This window comes from Eschrichtius robustus, chromosome 18 (assembly GCF_028021215.1).
Source record: "Eschrichtius robustus isolate mEscRob2 chromosome 18, mEscRob2.pri, whole genome shotgun sequence".
Lineage (NCBI taxonomy): Eukaryota > Metazoa > Chordata > Mammalia > Artiodactyla > Eschrichtiidae > Eschrichtius > Eschrichtius robustus.
In genome coordinates this window covers 48,505,173-48,524,291 of record NC_090841.1, presented here as the reverse complement: position 1 = coordinate 48,524,291, position 19,119 = coordinate 48,505,173, and the positions used below count along the sequence as shown (strand labels likewise).

Sequence of the window (19,119 nt, the reverse complement as noted above, 5' to 3'; positions counted from 1 at the left end):
GCTGTAGTCTAGAATGAGCCATGTTTAAACTTATCAAACCTAACTTCAGTTACATAAAAAATATAACAGCAGTCATTAGTCTTAATTATTTTAGTTCATTTTTTTCTCATTACAGCAATTACATATATTAGGTTTTAGTATTATAACAAAATTAAGGGTCAAAAGCCTTACTTTCAGAATGTATTTCTACTATACAACCTACAAACTTCTCACTCTCTAGATAATAAAACTTCTATAGTGCTGTCAATTTTAAGAATGTTTCTTTATAAGCTTGTGAGCTTCTAAATCCCCCAAATTTAATTTCATTCCTCAGGGAAAAGTACACGTTTTTCAGTGAAAAGTGATGCTAATATCTATTTTTGAAATCAGTGTAACTTAACAGAATTTAATTCCTCCAATATGGTTAAAAAAATCTTTCTGTAACTATAATCATTAGTATTAAAAAAAGTTTCACAGTCGCTCACTTTGCCTATTGTTAGTAATCTTTTCCTTATAGGAAAGCCTTAGTAATTAGTGACTCAGGAATCACATACGTAATGAATGACTCAGGACTAAACCCATGATACAACATTTTATAGAATCGTTATTTCTCCTTTGCTTCAATAAACTGTGCATAAGATTCAGAGAAAAGCAACACCTGATTATAATACATACGTTCTCTTAAATTTAAAAGACATATGAAGGTGACTACAATTTGTTGTGTTTTTCCTAAAAGTGGGATTTTTTTTCTTGTGGAGTTTATTTTCAAAGAAACTCCTAGAAATGGTACTCTTTCTTACCAGGGACAAAATGCATTCTGTTGAATGGAATTTAACATTGAGTCGCTTTCTGTGTATAAAATATATACAAGTGACACCTTCTAGTAGTGGTAATTAGTTGTGCTGAAAAACCCACATATCCTGTTGCCTGATCTTTCTGATTATGCCATGGAATGGAAAATGTCTATTTGAGCTCCAGTAGGGGGCAATACTTTGGTACTACTTTTCTGTGTTCTCAGTCCACAGCAGTAGTTCTCAAACCCAGCTAATCATCAGAACCACTGGGGGAAATGTCAAAAAAACGGACTTCTGGGCCCTGCCCCAGGTCCCAATGAATCAAAATTTCTCAGGGTTGGGCCTTAGATTCTGATGATCAGTCAAATTTGGAAGGCACAGCTCTTGTGATCTTGGACTTGTTATAGGCCATGCCATTCAACTATTTTAGTAGGCTTAAAAGTACTGCACATAAACCATCTCACATGCTGCATTTGCCATCCTCCCCATTAAAGCTGGCTTCTTCTCCTAGGTCCCTATATGGTGAATGACATCATCATCGTCAACAGGGGTAATATTTAATGGATACAATTCAACCAATTAGGATGCCAGCCTTTGCACTGGGGCAGGATCCTAAAGAAACTCTGTGGTTCCAGGTGTTACTTTTTTGTGGCCAGAAGATGGGGAGGTCTAGAAGATCTCAGGAGAGGGACCAGGACAGACAGGATTGTGGTGGCAGAATGACACTTGTGGGCTGAGGGCAACATCTGTTTACAAGTGTTTGTGCAAATATTCTATTATTTTAATAACCAAAAGCAAGTGCATACTCATTGATTGTCAGCCCTGCGCTGGTCCTGAGTATGGTCCAGATAATAAGGAGAAATTCATGAGAGGAGGGTGTTAAAATATTTGAAAGTAATCAGCACGGAAGTGATGACTGAAGTCACAGGAGTACATAGGACTGCAGAGGATTATTTCTTTTCTGCATCACTTTTATTAGAGTCACAAGACTAGCTTGTTAAAAATGCAGATTCCTGGGCTTCATTCTAGACCTACTTAATCACAATCCCTGAGGGCAGGATTTAGAAACCTACATTTTCAACAAAAATCTTAGATGATTCTTACACTCACTAACATTTGAGAATCACCACTGAGGTGTAAGAACAGAGCAAAGGGCAGACAATGAGGGACACCTACATTCCAGGTCTAGAAGAAGATGACTACATCAGCTAAGAAGACTAAAGAGCCATATGAGGGAGAATGGTGTTGCAAAGCAAAGAGAGGACAGAATTTCTAGAATATCTATAATAATGTCAAGCCACAGATAGATCAGGGGACTGAGTCGAGAATACTGACAATTAGGAAGTCATTGGTGATCACTGAGGAAGGGCATAGCTGAAGGAAGAGGGGAGAGAGAAGAAGGAATTAAGAACAGAGAGAACGGTTAAGTTTTGAAAGTGATGTATGTTAACACACACACACACACGTGCTCATTTTTTGAAGAGGGACCACAGGGGAAAAAAAGTAAGTGAAGAGACTAAAAAAATCCCTGGGTGAAAAAGACTCAAGGAAAATAAATTTAGATGATCTAATTGTAATAATGAAAAGATGTATGATGGAATTGATGGTTTGGGGAAGGGGAAGTGACCTGCAATAAAGATAACGGGAAACAGGATAGATCCAGAAAAATAAAAATACCGGGCAACAGGAATGAGGGCCTTGCTGATGTTCAACAACATGAATTTGTTATGCTTCCAAGCAGCCAAAGTAACAAATTTCCACAAGAAATTTTCAGTACGTTAACACAGAATCAAAGAATTTTCTCTCCTCTCCTCCCTTTCATTAAATGTGGATAGAGTAACTACCTGATCGTAAGAGACTAGGCTAAAGGTGGGAATGTCAAGAAAAGCCTGATGGGCGAATCTGGCAACAAAGCAATGGCGAGTGCTCGTGAATGTAGTGCTCAGATGGTTGATAAGGTCCCAGGCTGGGTTAGGAGGCAAAGTGGAGCCAGGAGGGGCTTGACAGATTGGGAATGTGAAGAGTTTATGGGTCTGGGACTCCGAATGAGTACAAATAAAGCACAGATTTAGTGGGAATGAAAGGACTTGGGGAGCTGGAAGGACCGGTGATTAGCGTCAGAGAATGGAATTTTCAAGTTGAAGTGCTTTAAATTTCTTTCCCCCTCGAAGTTGCCCCTGAGAGATTCATTCTGATGTGGTTCACTTGTACAACAATGCTGATGGGGAAGGAGGGATTTACAGTGTGATTTGTAGTAGCTCTTGAAAGAAAAAAATTACAGTCATTTATGAATTATCAAGGCACACCAGTAAGGGGAAAAGTTTAAACAATTATATTATTTGTTTGATGTGTAAACAGAATATAATTTATAAATAAGTCATTGTTTTTCTTCAGTGGTGGCTGGCATTTGGAGCACACACACACACTCATATGACCTGGTATGTGAACCTTTAAAAAGATGGCTTAAAGAATAAATTCTAGTATATTGTCCTGGATCCATGTAACTGAACTCTTTTCCAGAATGAACTATAACAAAGACATCTTGGTTTAAGCACTTGGCAAGGTTAGACACAGAACTGTTAATACAATTAAAGTTAATGTTTTGTCCCTGTAATGAATCAGCCCTTTGCATGGTAAATATATGTTCATCATTACTAAAATAAAAATGTTAATTTCTATATAATTCTACATCAGAACCTCAAAAAATAAGAGACAGAATGACAATAATTAATGATAATTTATACATGTTAAGGGCAATTTCTGGTATTGTGTTTTGATTATGTCACATATTACCTATGAATACTGTTTGTTCCAACAGCCTCTTCACTTTAAATCTTTATGAAACTATCACCCATCAACAATTTAATTATTCCTCATGTCCAGTCACATTACATAGTATGCATCCATAAAATGTGTAACACTAACTTCACAAGGAGTGATGTATCATGTGAAATACACACAGACACACAGAAAATGAAGTCTCTCCCAAATTCTTTAACATTACAAAAAAGTAAGTTCTGTTGCCTATGTCAAGAAGTTAATTTCTCTCAAGACAATGTTACTTTCCTGAGGGTATTTTCCTGCTACCAACAAAAGTAGCTTTAAGGACTGCCAAATCGCACAAGTGACAAAAGGTGGCCACAGTTACCTTCACAGAAAAGTGAGTCACTGACATCTTCCCCATTCCTTCCTTTCCTTTCCTATCTTTTCTCTGTGGTTCTCAGATTTCATTCTCTTTCACGTCTCTGTTTTTTTCTTTTGTTAGAGCAGTCTGAGGTTCACAGCAAAATTGAGCAAAAGTACAGAGAGCCCCATATATTCTCTGCCTTCCCACAATGCCACAGTCATCACCATTTGTTACAATTAATGAACCTACACTGACACACCATTATCACCAGAAGTCCACAGTTTACCTCAGTGTTAACTCTTGGTGCTGTATATTCTATGGGTTTTGACAAATGTACACTCGTCCCTTGGTATCCACAGGGGATTGGCTCCAGGACCCCCCATGGATACTAATATCCGAGGATGCTCAAGTCCCTTATATAAAATATGATGGTTGGGCTTCCTGGATGGCACAGTGGTTGGGAGTCCGCCTGCCAATGCAGGGGACATGGGTTCAAGCCCTGGTCCGGAGGATCCCACATGCCATGGAGCAACTAAGCCTGTGCACCACAACTACTAAGCCTGCACTCTAGAGCCCGTGAGCCACAACTACTGAGCCTGCGCGCCACAACTACTGAAGCCTGAGTGCCTGGAGCCCGTGCTCCGCAATGGGAGAGGCCACTGAAGTGAGAGGCCCGTGCACCGCCACGAAGAGTGGCCCCTGCTCACCGCAACTAGAGAGAGCCCGCGCGCAGCAACGAAGACCCAACACAGCCAAAAATAAATAAAATAAATAAATTAAAAAAAAAATATATGATGGCATAGTATTTGCATATAACCAACACATATCCTCCCATATACTTTAAATCATCTCTAGATTACTTATAATACTTAATACAATGTAAATACTATGTAAATAATTGCAAATACAATATAAGTACTATGTAAATAGTTGCAAAGACAATGTAAATACTATGTAAATAGTTGCTGGTGGGAGCAAATTCAAGTTTTGCTTCTTAGAACGTTCCGGATTTTTTTTTCCTGAATCTTTTTGATCTGCAGTTGGTTGAATCCGTGAATGCGGAATCTGTGGATATGGAGGACCAACCGTAATCCCATGTATCCGCTGTTTATATCATAAAGAATAGTTTCACAGCCCTAAAAATCCCCTGTAGCTCTGTCTATTATTTCCTGGCAACCACTGATCTTGTTACTGTCTCCGTAAGTTTCGCCTTTTCCAGAATGTCATATAGTTGGAACCATACAGTATGTAGTCTTTTCAGAATGTCTTTGTCTGTTTTTTTTTTTAAAATTTATTTATTTATTTGTTTTTATTTTTGGCTGTGTTGGGTCTTTGTTCTGTGCGCGGGCTTTCTCTAGTTGCAGCGAGTGGTGCACAGGCTTCTCACTGTCGTGGCTTCTCTTGAAGCAGAGCGCAGGCTCAGTAGTTGTGGCACACGGGCTTAGCTGCTCCGCGGCATGTGGGAATCTTCCCGGGCCAGGGATCGAACCCGTGTCTCCTGCATTGGCAGGCAGATTCCCACCCACTGCGCCACCGGGGAAGCCCCTCTTTGTCTGTTTTTAAAAGTTACTTTTTCTCCTTCTGCCTTGCTTTTCTGGTTTGTTTGTTTTTTTTCTGTATTAAACGTTACAAAACAATCTGTCTTCAAAACTAAAAGTAATCCACTCATTTGATCAAATTTCAATCAAACATTTTATTCGGAGCTTAACCTTTTACAAATGAGGACAATGAGGCACAGAGGGGTTAAACAGTTTATCCAACTTTATCCAACTTGTAAGTTACCAAAAAATGAGATTTTAACCCAGTGAGTCTGGCTCCAGTATCATGTGCTTTGCCAATATTCATCGTTGCCTCTCGATAACAGAAAAGAAGGCAGTATTATGTAAGACTAGCCCAGAATGTGAAGAGATAAGAACTCCTTTCCCTTACCCTTTATTCCCAAAATAAAGAACGTGGACTAAAAGCTTGCATGTATATGCACACAGACAAACAGTAAAGAAATGTGGCCAATTGACCGCAAAGAAATACGCTTCATAGTCATTCTTCCATGTTAAAAATATCTGATTGCTTCTACCTGGGCACCTCTGTGCATGTGGGACTTTCAAGCTAGAGCCACTTTCCTTGCTGCTTTGGTCACTTTCAGAAGATATCTCAGAACCATGGCGTTCATTTTATGTCTTTCTTGTGCCCATTTGGCTAGAACTACAGGCAGTAATAGTCGCTATCCTCTTTCCTGCTTTACTTTCTTTACACAACTTCAGTTCTAATTGAGAATATATTTTACTTGGAACAAATCCTTGTTTCTCCTCCCAAGAGAACATAAGCTCCAAAGGGCAGGAATTTTTGTCTGTTTTATCCACTGATTATTCCCAGGGCTTAGAACAATGCCCAGCACATAGTAGGTGTTCAATAAATATTTACTGTAAGACTGAATTTCATATCAATACTACCTAACATTTGACAAAGTCACTTACTTAAATAGTTTATTTCTTTTTTTCCTTTTTAAATTTTTTTAAAAGTTAATTTATTAATTTATTTATTTTTGTCTGTGTTGGGTCTTCATTGCTGAGCGTGGGCTTTCTCTAGTCATGGGGAGCAGGCCCTACTCTTCATTGTGGTGGCTTCTCTGGCTGCGGAGCACGGGCTCTAGGCGTGCGGGCTTCAGTAGTCGTGGCATGCGGGCTCAGTAGTTGTGGCGCACGGGCTTAGTTGCTCAGCGGCATTTGGGATCTTCCCGGACCAGGGCTAGAACCCGTGTCCCCTGCGTTGGCAGGTGGACTCTTAACCACTGCGCCACCAGGGAAGTCCCTAAATAGTTTATTTCTTAGGCTGAGTTAAATGGCATGGAATAGACTAAAACATTTTACAATAACATTACCTTTATAAATTTTTCTTACATAGTCCTTTCTTGTGTGAAGAGCCATAAGGATACAAATTTATTTGGGGGAAAAGTAACGTGGTTTCTATAATGGAAAATCCTGCTATTTATTGGAGTTTGTCAAGAATAATGTCTGCGATTTAGTGATAAAAATGTTAAAACATGTATATGAGGCCTTCAAAAAAACTCAATAAAGTGTAAAACAAGATTTATTTTAAGAAGGGAATCACCATGGAATGAGAGGGTTGCCTTTTTGTGAAGATGAAGCCTAAATATTTCCCTAGATAAAGAAGGAAAATAGTGGGGTTCTCTGAGTCATGGTCATACATATGTATTATAAATAATTTGGAGGAGAGTTACAGAATGAAATTATTCATATTTGTAAATGGTACTAATTCCAACCAATGGGAGAGACCACAGTAAATTTGTTCAAGATTGTTCAACGGGCAGTCTTGATCAAATTGAAAAAACAGATTGAAAAGGGGCAGGACAAAAATATAGAAACGTACTAACAATTGCTTCACCACTACACTGTTAATTCAAAATGATAGAGAGATTGGATTAGCATTGCTCCTGAAGATGGGGGATACATACAACTGGGAAGCATTACAGGTTTTTATACAACAGTCACACCAGATGACTCCCTATTTCTCTAACATGCTTTACTCATTCTTACTTTTTTACCTTTCCTCTCTTTTCAACCCCTAAACTGATTTCTCAAGAAGACTTCCATAAGGAGAAAAAAATGTGTTACATATCTGTCCAGATGAATGTTTTCACTTTGTGGGTTGAAAGCAGTATTAAAAAAAAGAAAAAAGATGGGGCTTCCCTGGTGGCGCAGTGGTTGAGAATCTGCCTGCCAATGCAGGGGACACGGGTTTGAGCCCTGGTCTGGGAAGATCCCACATGCCGCGGAGCAACTGGGCCTGTAAGCCACAATTGCTGAGCCTGCGCATCTGGAGCCTGTGCTCCGCAACAAGAGAGGCCGTGATAATGAGAGGCCCGCGCACCGCGATGAACAGTGGCCCCCACTTGCCGCAACTAGAGAAAGCCCTCGCACAGAAACGAAGACCAACATAGCCATAAATAAATAAATAAATAATAAGTAAATAAATTAAAAAAAAGAAAAAAAAAGAAACACAACAGAATAGCAACGAATAGAAGGTACTACACGTGGTAAGGGTATTCACTGTGTTGGGAAAATCATTTCAGATACACACACATACCTATATACATATATACACACACAAGCAAATACACATACATACGTATGTACTGGGTTGCTATGTAAGACGCACTTCTTACTACAGGTCATGGTCAAAAAAATATGAAAGCTATTTGTCCAGGTGGTAGTTACATCTTTAATTATAAAGGACCAGATTTATATTCAAATCAGTCCAAATCCAAATCAGTCTCAGGTCAACTTTGTAGCCAGTTTTCTGAGGGCTTGATCACTTGGTGAAAATTTTAGATCTGAAGAGTGAAGGGACCATGTGTTACAGTATTCAATATGTTAACTAGGCCAACAGCATATCCATCAGGAACCTGAATGAACTGAGTAGACTTTGCATTTGAGTCATTTTTCTGATTCTCTGATACACTTGGCAATCTAATGAAGTCCACTCAGTCACCAGAACTTCTTTCAGGCCTCAGGAAGCCTGGGAAGCTGGTAAACTCATGGGTCTCACACTCTGAAGATTTCAGTTAGCCCAACGAACATTTCTATGGTTTCACACCATAGTACCACTAGTATTAAGTAAGCACTCAAAATTGCTAGCCTTTATTATTATTATCTATTCACATAATTTGATTTTAATAAAGTATTTACTTAAATATTTGTAATAAAGACTATGTTATCAGTGCTGTTAAATAATGTTTATCTTAATTATCTTATTACATATTATTATTGCTTAACTCCTGCTTTTCTATATAATGATTCAACAAATTAGTTGAATTTTATCAGTAATTCATGTTCTCTAATTTAAACTGAACAATTCTGGTCAATTTGAAGTTTTTATTAGTTTTAAAATATGCAGTTTTGCACACTTCTCTTAAAATGCTAAGTTTGTATGCAATTAAATATACTTTTTCATTTGAGAAGAGCAACTGATTACTCTTTAGAATTGCAGTTTTAATACCATGTACCTCTTCATAGAAATTAATTAAATTATCATTAAAAAATCTTACTATATTGTGTTAAAATTCATTCGGATAGTTCACTCTGAATATTTCCATATAGGCAAAATAAGCATAACTTACTCCAATTCTGGAACTACTATTTCTTTTAAAAAATGCCACCTTTGTTAATAAAATACTTATTTCATCAATACTATGGCCAGGTGAAAAATAATGACATGTAGGACAAAAACCAAACAAACAACAAAACGGTCAGCATTTACTGAGTGATTAACATGTCAGTGTGCTAAATGCTTATCTTAGATTGGGTTATCTCTAATTCTTGGGGCAAACATATCTACAGTATTATTATTCCCACCTTACAGGTTGAAAAATTGAGGCTTACAGAGAATAAATAACTTGCCTAGAGTCATGTAAGCCAGTCTTCCTTACTTGAAAGCCCATGGCTTTCGTAATCCAATGGTAAGTGAATATAGCAACATTTAAGTGCTACAGACATGTAAGACGTTCTTAACCTTTATTATATCTTTTTACTACTCATCTTAGCTCTTGGTTTTATCCCCCTTTCACCCTAAAACAAAACAAAGCAAAAGAAAAAACTCCCCAGTGTTTTCAATAAAGGTTGACGATTCTACGGATCCCATGCAATTGGAGTACTTTTTTTCATGGTGGTGGTGGGTAGAGATGATATATACTGACTTCTGGTTCCATATATAACAGAAAGCATGTGGTAGAGTCTGTGATACTGTAAGGTTTTCTTTTTTTCTCTGATTAGCAGCTCTGATTTCACTGTCATTCTTTGGCCTTCTTGGTTGGGATCTCCACTCTGCTTCAAGTTCATTCTAGTATACCTCAATACTTTAATATGCTTTGTCCCATAAAAACCCAAAACTAATTCTTCAACAAATGTCTATTTACTACCTACTAGAAACAAGAACTGTACTAAATGGGAGAAATACCCAGAGCAATAAAAACAGAGTCCCCCCCCTTATAAAGCTTATAGACAGCCATGTCAACAATTGTGTGTGTGTGTGTGTATATATAGGTATATTTAGTATCATGGGGATACGTAAGTCATTTTTACCTGGGGTTCAGAAAAGGCTTAAAAGAGTAGGTGATTACTTGAAATTGATCTTGAAAGACAAGTATCTGTGATTTAGACAAGGGTGTGCTGGGCAGACACCAGAATGTGCAAAAGCATGGAGACACAAAATTGCATAGAGTGCTTAGAGAATTACAAGTAAAGGACAAGTAGTTACATATGGGGGGAGCATGGTGGAGTGAGTGAGTGTGTGTGTGTGTGTGTGTGTGTGTGTGTGATGTAAAATGAAACTGGGTAGGTAGGCAGGGGCTGGATAACGGACGGTCTTATATATCATTATTCTTAGGAAACAAACAACTCTGACTGTGGGAGAAACAAAATCAGATTTATATTTAGAAACAGCACTCTGGCAACAAGGTGGAGGGCTTAAAGAATAGAGTAAGGCGGAACAGATGGTTACTAAAATAATTCAGATGAGAGATGATAAGAGGTTGTACCCAGGCAGTACCACTAAAGCAGGAGGTTGAGTAGGGAGACGTTCAGAGATGATGTGAATGGAGCGGCGAGGACTTGGTATTTGCTGAATACTCCTTCTGTACTCTTTGGATTATGATTATATATACTTAGCCCATACACAACTGACTTAGTAAAAAAAGGTTAAAACAAAAAGATTTATTGCGGGTGGTAGCTGAAGCCACGGAACAAGACGAGGTAAGACGCACATCTTAGTAAGAAGAAAACAGTGCCAGGACAGAACTCAGGGGCACACTGACAGTTACGGAACAGAGGAACAAAAGGAAACGAAGGAGACTGAGAAGTAGGAAGATAAAGTGGTGGGGCAGGAGCAAAAGACACATTACTTGGCGGAGGAGGAGGCTGAAAGCAAGGGCCTGGGGAAGGGAGGGTAACAGAAAATGAGGGCGACAAGTAGGTTAGGGTCAAATTGGCCTTCTATGCCATGCTAAAGAACCTGGACGTTGGGAGGCAATGGACATTTTAAAATAGGAAATCATGATCTACAGTAGGGAGGACAGTTCTGGTTGGAAGGAAGACTTTTGATGGACTGATGAATTAAACTGCATTTGCTAAATTTAAAAAAATTGTAGGCAACACAGTACCTCATCCAAGGGTTTACTTTTTAAGCCTTGTATTTCTAATGGTGAAATAAAAGCACTGTTCTTTATTAAAGGAATTTTATGTATCAACAAGTTTTCAGGAAAACACCTTGGGAGGCAATGGGACCCAATAAATCACACTATTTTTCACCTTTCCTATGAAATGAAAATGGAAAGGTTTTCATAGGAAAGGTCATGCTTGCACATGTTTGCACATGAAGAAATTTGGTCTTAGCTGTTTATACTGTGATTTCAATTGAGTTCTGAGTATGGATAATCCTTCATAGGTTGAGTTTAACCATCATTTAAAGTGTCTTCATAAAGATTACAATGTGATTTGGCATTGAAACAAAGTTTGTGTTAGAAGAAAAGCATAGAGAAAAAGTTGTGTAATGTATGATAAAAATCACTGCCTAAGGACTAAAGGAATGTTTGCCTAAAATTAAAAGAAAAATTAAAGTGATAATAAAGCATTGTTTCACAGTTTAACTGGCAGCATCACCTGCTTTTACTTTTTAGTACATAAAATAGTGGAGTTTTTTTTCGGAATGCTAGAAATATGGTGGGAAAGGCTGACCTTGAAGTTTTAGGGCTGGGGTTGGCATGTGAATCTCCTCCTTTAAAACGCTGAGGCGGGGCTGTAGGAGTCGTGTGTACTATAGACTCCTTCCAAGAGACTGGGCTCACTGAGGATGCTGGCAGAACACTCCCTGCACTTACTAGGGTCAGGTAACTCAAAGGACAGAGGCAAATGTTTTACTCATCTAGATACTTATGTTTACTATGTTTGTGGAAATCATGTTTCCCAAGGCCGCTAGTAGATACTAGAACACACAGGCAAGTATTACAAAGACTCCATAAAGCACGAACTCCTTCTGCCACATAACTTTTCCTTGTCTGAGCATACGTTAGATACCCTTCCTACTTCCTTTTCTCAGTCTTGGAGCTTTCAAATCACATGTTATGTTTTTAGATGCTTCTGAATTGTTCCTATAGCAAATCCCTTTACTGGTATCCTGTAACACTTCCATATTCCTTTAATATACTTGCTCTTGATAATGAAATGGAGAAGGTGAGGAAGAAAGGGAGAGAGAGAGAGGGAACACCACATGCACGTAGTAACTAATTCAAACTACAGAGGAGGAATATTAACTGAAAGGATCTCTTCCATCCATCCTAGAGCCTCAGTGCCTCCTCTACAATAATAACCAACATCAATGATTTCTTCTGGAGTGCATCACTCCAAGTATCTCCATGCATATATCATGAGCACATCTAGGTATGTACGTATGGGTCTCCAAGTATATGTATGTATATACTTACTTGGCAGTTAGATTTTTGGGTACAAACAATATTGTTGGAATGTAATCCTTGTTTACAGATACATTAAAAAAAATTTTACCACTTATTTTCGTAATATTTATAAATCTACCTATGTTTGGTGGATGGGTTAGGTCAATGATCGAGCTAATGAATCAACATTTTATACCTATTATGAGTTAGATAATGCGTTGGTTGCCAAATCTATGCCTTTGAAAAATCTTATGTGAGTTGGAATGAATCCAAACAATTAAAAAATACATAAGGTAAAAATTAGTTCCTCACTTCTACTCCCAATCCCAGTGGTAACCACTGCTTGATGTTAGAGAGACAAACATGGATGGTCCTGGAGGCTCACTTCCTATTCTACTAGAATAGGCTGATAGGAGCAATAAGCTCTAGAGGTTCCCTCTTCCACCGTTACACAGTCACCTAGATGCTCCCTATCCTCCTTCACTTTAAATGTGCACAGTGTTTGGGGATCTCTATCAGATCCCTTTATGTGGTGCATCCAGACCTTCTCTGCTACGCCTAAGCACACTTATCTGTGGGAAGATAACTTGGGTGATGGTGTATGCTCTGTTAATTCTTTGATTGTAAGTTTATCAAGTAAAGCTGATTTTATATTCATAATGCGTGAATAGTGGTACTTGTGTGCCCTTGGCATGACAGTTGTATGTTTTCTAAACTTTTTCTCTATGTTTTAACAGAAACACAACCCCACTCCCTACACATACACTCACACATACACACACATTAAAACCCAAATGGAGGAACACAATATTATTCTGCAATCTTACTTTTAAAAAAATTTATCAAGATAGTATGAATGTCCTTTAAAGTTAGTACATACAGATCTACCTTATTTTACCCATGCATCTTGAAGTCTCTCTTAAATCTAGCAATCTAAAGGAAACCATAAACAAGACAAAAAGACAACCCTCAGAATGGGAGAAAATATTTGCAAATGAAACAACAGACAAAGGATTGATCTCCAAAATATACAAACAGCTCATGGAGCTCAATATCAAAAAAACACACAATCCAGTTAAAAAACAGACAGAAGACCTAAGTACACATTTCACCAAAGAAGACATACAGATGGCCAAAAGGCACATGAAAAGATGCCCAACGTCACTAATTATTAGAGAAATGCAAATCAAAACTACAACGAGGTATCACCTCACGCTGGTCAGAATGGCCATCAACAAAAAATCTAGAAACAGCCCTCTTGGTGCTGCTTGTGTGCTCGTTCGGTGCGGACCTGGTACCTCTTTTGTGAAGCGGCAGCTGAGGAGGCTCCGGCGCTCGCCATGGCCGACGAAAAGCCCAAGGAAGGAGTCAAGACTGAGAACAACGATCGTATTAATTTGAAGGTGGCGGGGCAGGATGGTTCCGCGGTGCAGTTGAAGATTAAGAGGCATACACCACTTAGTAAACTAATGAAAGCCTATTGTGAACGACAGGGTTTGTCAAGGAGGCAGATGAGATTCCGATTTGACGGGCAGCCAATCAATGAAACAGACACACCTGCACACCTGGAAATGGAGGCTGAAGATACAATTGATGTGTTCCAGCAGCAGACAGGAGGTGTCTACTAAGAAGGGAACCTGCTACTTTACTCCAGAATTCTGTTCCTCCAGACCAAGAAGACATTCTCAGTTAGAAAACTGCAATGTGGTTCCACCACATCCTGCCTACTACAGTATAGTTTCTCTATTCTTTCATTTTCCCCTTCCCCATTCCTTTATTTTTATACATAAAGTAACTGGTATATGTGCACAAGCATATTGCATTTTTTTTTTTTAACTAAATGGCCAACGGTATGTTTTGATCGACATCAAATGGAGATGGAATGGGAAAAAATACTGGTCCTGTGAAGATACCCCCTTTTCTCCATTAGTGGCATGCTCATCCGCTCTTATCTTTATATTCCAGTAAGTTATTTTGCTCTCACTGTTTAACAAAAAAGGAACAACATAAAAATTCTTGCATACCTTGTTCAGTTGGAGAATTTTAATGTTTTTCATTTATCATTGTAAAACCAAGGACAATTTTATAACTTTTTTGTACGTAGCTGTTACACGTAGGGCAATCTGTCTTTAAGTAGGGATAAATTACTCTAAAAGAAATGAATCCTAGATAGTTTTCCCTTCAAGTCAAGCGTCTGTTTGTTTAAATAAACTTCTTGTTTAAAAAAAAAAAAATCTAGAAACAATAAATGCTTGAAAGGGTGTGGTGAAAAGGGAACCCTCCTGAACTGTTGGTGGGAATGTAAATTGATACAACCACTATGGAAAACAGTATTGAGGTTCCTTAAAAAACTAAAAATAAAACTACCATATGACCCAGCAATCCCACTACAGGGTATATACCCTGAGAAAACCATAATTCAAAAAGAGACATGTACCACAATGTTCACTGCAGCACTGTTTACAATAGCCAGGACATGGAACCAACCTAAATGTCCATCAACAGATGAGTGGATAGAGAAGATGTGGCACATATATACAGTGGAATATTACTCAGCCATAAAAAGAAATGAAATTGAGTTATTTGTAGTGAGGTGGATGGACCTAGAGTCTGTCATACAGAGTGAAGTAAGTCAGAAAGAGAAAAACAAAATACTGTATGCTAATGCATATATATGGAATCTAAAAAAAAATGGTACTGCTGAACCTAGTTGCAGGGCAGGAATAAAGACACAGATGTAGAGAATGGACTTGAGGACACGGGGAGGGGTAAGGGTAACCTGGGGCGAAGTGAGAGTGTGGCATGGGCATATATACACTACCAAATGTAAAACAGTTGGCTGGTGGGAAGCAGCTGCATAGCACAGGGAGATCGGCTCGGTGCTTTGCGATGACCTAGAGGGGTGGGATAGGGAGGATGGGAGGGACGCTCAAGAGGGACGGGAAACGGGGACGTGTATGCATATGGCTGATTTGCTTTGCTGTGCAACAGAAACTAACACAGTATTGTGAAGCAATTATACTCCAATAAAGATCTATTAAAAAAGATCTAGCAATCTAAAGTTTTGTAACAAATTACCTGGATTGCATTAAGTGCCTCCTAGGTACAAAATTCCAGGCAACTCAATCCATTTGGTCACTTGAGATTGTGCATGTCCTTTTCTAAATAAGTTTTCTAAAATTAAGTTAGCTATAACAGATAAATCTGTAAGTGCTTACACTAGAGGAGACAAGGCCTTTGTGAAAAAGGGTGTATACCCTAAGAGGGCAAGACCATGCCTCCTTTGTTTATCAGTGGTTGAATACAGTGGGAGTTTGATAAATATTTACTGTATGACTAGAAAGAGAAAGAGAAAGAATCTGGAGTAAGGAGGTGAAGGAAGACCAATTCTTGTTGGTGGTAATGTGGCATACTTTATGATTTAGCCTAGATTTTCTACTGTTTAATAAACTCCACATCAACACTCTTAACTAACTTGGTGGTTTCTTGAGAATTAGGTGGGCATATACATACGCACAAAAAAGGAAGCCAATTAACTTTCTTCTCTTTTACACTGGACCAACTAATGAAGCAATGGTCTGAAGACACTGGACATCAAGCATTGAAGGACAGTGACCCCTGAGACACGGGTAACAAAGTGAGCCCAGCCCCACAATTGCCCCAGTTTACTGCATGGAGAGAGTTTCCAGGCCATGGTGCAGGGAGGGAGAATCAAGGCAGAGCCTGCCAAACTCCTTGAATTAAGGAGTTGCTGCTAGAAGAAGAACTTAAGGTGGCTACAGTTCACATGGCAGAGTGCTGAATAAAAGAGCTGCACAGAGAAAGAACACTAAAATTTGAGTATTCACACGGGCACTGAACAAGTGCGTATGTGTAAAGAAGCTACTAGAGACTGAGACAGAACCACTGAAAAGATTAGGAGAAACAATCTCTGAAGATCACACAGGCCAGGAATTGTACTGTTCCAACCAGCCAAAGTAAGAAACCTATTAATTCATAGGACATGGGGTATAGTAACTAAAAGACTTTGGTCTCAGCAGTGGGGAAAAAAACTAGCCTTAAGATGAACACTTCTTTGTTTATAAAAGCAAGACTTGAAAGGACCAAACATTTTCCAAGAAACTTAATCATGTCTGAGAAAAAAGCTTACAAAAACTTATAGGCATGCAAAGAAGCAGGACAATATGCTACAGAATGAGATAAATCAATATAATTGAAACCAATCAAGAAATGACACAATAACAGAATTACTAGATAAGGATAACAAAACAGTTATTGAAACTGTATTTCATATGCTCAAGAAAATAAAGTTTGAAAAGGGTAAATAGAAACCTGGAAGATACAAAAGAGATCCAAATTGAACTTCTAGAAATGAAAACTATAATATCTGAGATGAAAAACACAGTGGACTGGATTAACAGCAGATTACATATTGGAGAAGAAAACCTTAGTGGAATTGAAGACTTAGTAAGAGAAACTATTCAAAAGGAAAGGCAAAAAAAAAAAAAAAAAAAAGGCTGCAAAAATTGAACAGAACATCACTTGTTCTATTGTAGGACAACTTCAAGCAGCCAAATATATGTGTAATGGAGTCTCCAAAGGGATGAGAGAGGGTAGGACAGAAAAAACATTTGAAGAAAGAATGGCTGAAACATTTCCAAATTTGATGATCTTACGGAGAAAACAAGTTTGACAAATCTCAAGCACAAGAAACGTGGAGAAAACCACAGCGAGCCACATCTTAATCAAATTGCTTAAAGCTAGTGAAAAAAAGAAAATCTTAAAGCAGCTAGAAAAATAAGACACATTACCTAGAGAGGAACAAAGGTACAGATGACGGCATATTTCTTGGTAAAAACAATATAAACTAGAAGAGAGTGGAGCAATGTCTTTCAAGTACTGAAAAAGAGAGAGAGAGGGAAAAAAAGTCAACCTTGAATTCTTTACCTGGGAAAAATATCTTTCAAGAACAAAGATGAAAACAAACAAACAAATAAAACAAAGATGAACCCAGCAATTCTTAGGTGTATACTCAAAAAAAAATTAAAATAGGTAGTTAAGTATAGGATGGTTGTCCTCGAATGTTCATAGCAGCACTATTCACAGCCAAAAGATGGAAATGACCCAAATGGCCATCAAGGGATGAATGGATAAACAAAATGTGATATATCTGGAAATCTGCTACAAGAGTAGACTTCAGGTGCTTGAGATTATACTACATATATCTTTAACTTATCACCATCCAGTTTCATGTCATATTTTACTACCTCACGTATAGTATTATACGTAGAGTACATTATACATTATACATAGTACTATACAGTATTAGGTATAGTACATTATAGTGAGATGCTCACACCACACACACACACACAAACACACACACACAAGGTAAGTATGTGAGGAGACAGGTATGTTAATTAGCTTGACTGTAGTAATGAATTTACTACGTTTATATATATCACCATGTTGTACACCTTAAACATATACAATTTTTATTAAAAAATAATTAAAAAGTAAAGTGAAAAAAGCAAAAATAAAAATTCAAATTGCAAAACCAACAAAAACTCCCAAAGGTGAAGGCCAAGAAACTTAAGAAAAGACAGATAACTTCAACTTCATCAAAATTAAAAACTTTTGTGATTGAATGAACTAACAAGAAAGCAAAAGACAGCTCACAGAACGAGAGAAAATATCTGAAAATCATATAGCTAAAAGGATTTAATATCCAGAATATATAATGAACTCTTACAACTCAACAACAAAAAGACAAACAACTCAATTTAAAAATGGGCAAAGAACTTCAGCAGACGTTTCTCCAAAGAAGATATACAAATGGCTAATAAGAACACAAAACAATGTTTAACATCATTAGTTATAAGGTTAATGCAAATAGAAATCACAACAAGACACCACTTCACACCCACTAGGATGGCTAGAATTTAGAAAAACACAAAAAAAACAAAAAATGAGCATTGGCGAGGATGTGAGAAACTGGAACCCTGGACATTGCTGATGGGAATGTAAAATGGTGCAGTTGCTGTGAAAAAGTTTCGTGGTTCCTCAAAAAGTTAAACAGAATTATTGTGTGATCCAGCATTTCCACTACTTAGGTATACACCCATAAGAACTGAAAACACATGTTCAAACAAACAAAAAAATTGTACATGAATGCTCAGAGTGGCACTATTTACAGTAACCAAATGATGGAAACAATAAATGTCCATTAACTGATGAACAGATAAACAAAACGTGATATATTTGTACAGTGGAATATTATTCAGTCATAAAAAGGGATAAAGTACTGACAGATGGTGCAACATGAATGAACCTTGAAAACATTACACGAAATGAGAGAAGCCAGACACAAAAGGTCACATATTGTACGATTCCATTTATATGAAGTATGTAGAACAGGCGAATCCATAGAGACAGAACGCACATTAGTGGTTTCCAGGGGCTGGAGGGAGAGGAGATTGGGGAGTGAGTGCTTAGTGTGTACAGGGTTTCCTTCTGGGAGATGGGATGTTCTCTAACTAAATAGTGGTGATGGTTGTACATTACAAACACAACAAAAGCCACTGAATTGTACAATTTAAAATGGTTAAAATGGTGAATTTTATGTTATGTGAATTTTACTCCAATAGAAAAGAGTGAACCCTTCCAGTTTATTTGGCCGTAGTAGCATAACAAGAGAAATATGTTTTAATCTTTACTTTTGTTAAGAATAGATAGAAATGTAAAAAAAAAAAAAA

At 37.8% G+C, this 19,119-nt stretch overlaps 1 protein-coding gene and 1 pseudogene across 4 annotated transcripts in view; one reads left to right on the top strand and one right to left on the bottom strand.

Moving 5' to 3' along the window:
- PIBF1 (progesterone immunomodulatory binding factor 1) overlaps window positions 1–19,119 on the bottom strand; it is a 209,289-nt gene that overhangs the window by 40,968 nt on the left and 149,202 nt on the right. The gene's annotated exons all lie outside the window — the stretch shown is intronic.
- LOC137752015 (small ubiquitin-related modifier 2 pseudogene) lies at window positions 13,630–14,063 on the top strand (annotated as a pseudogene).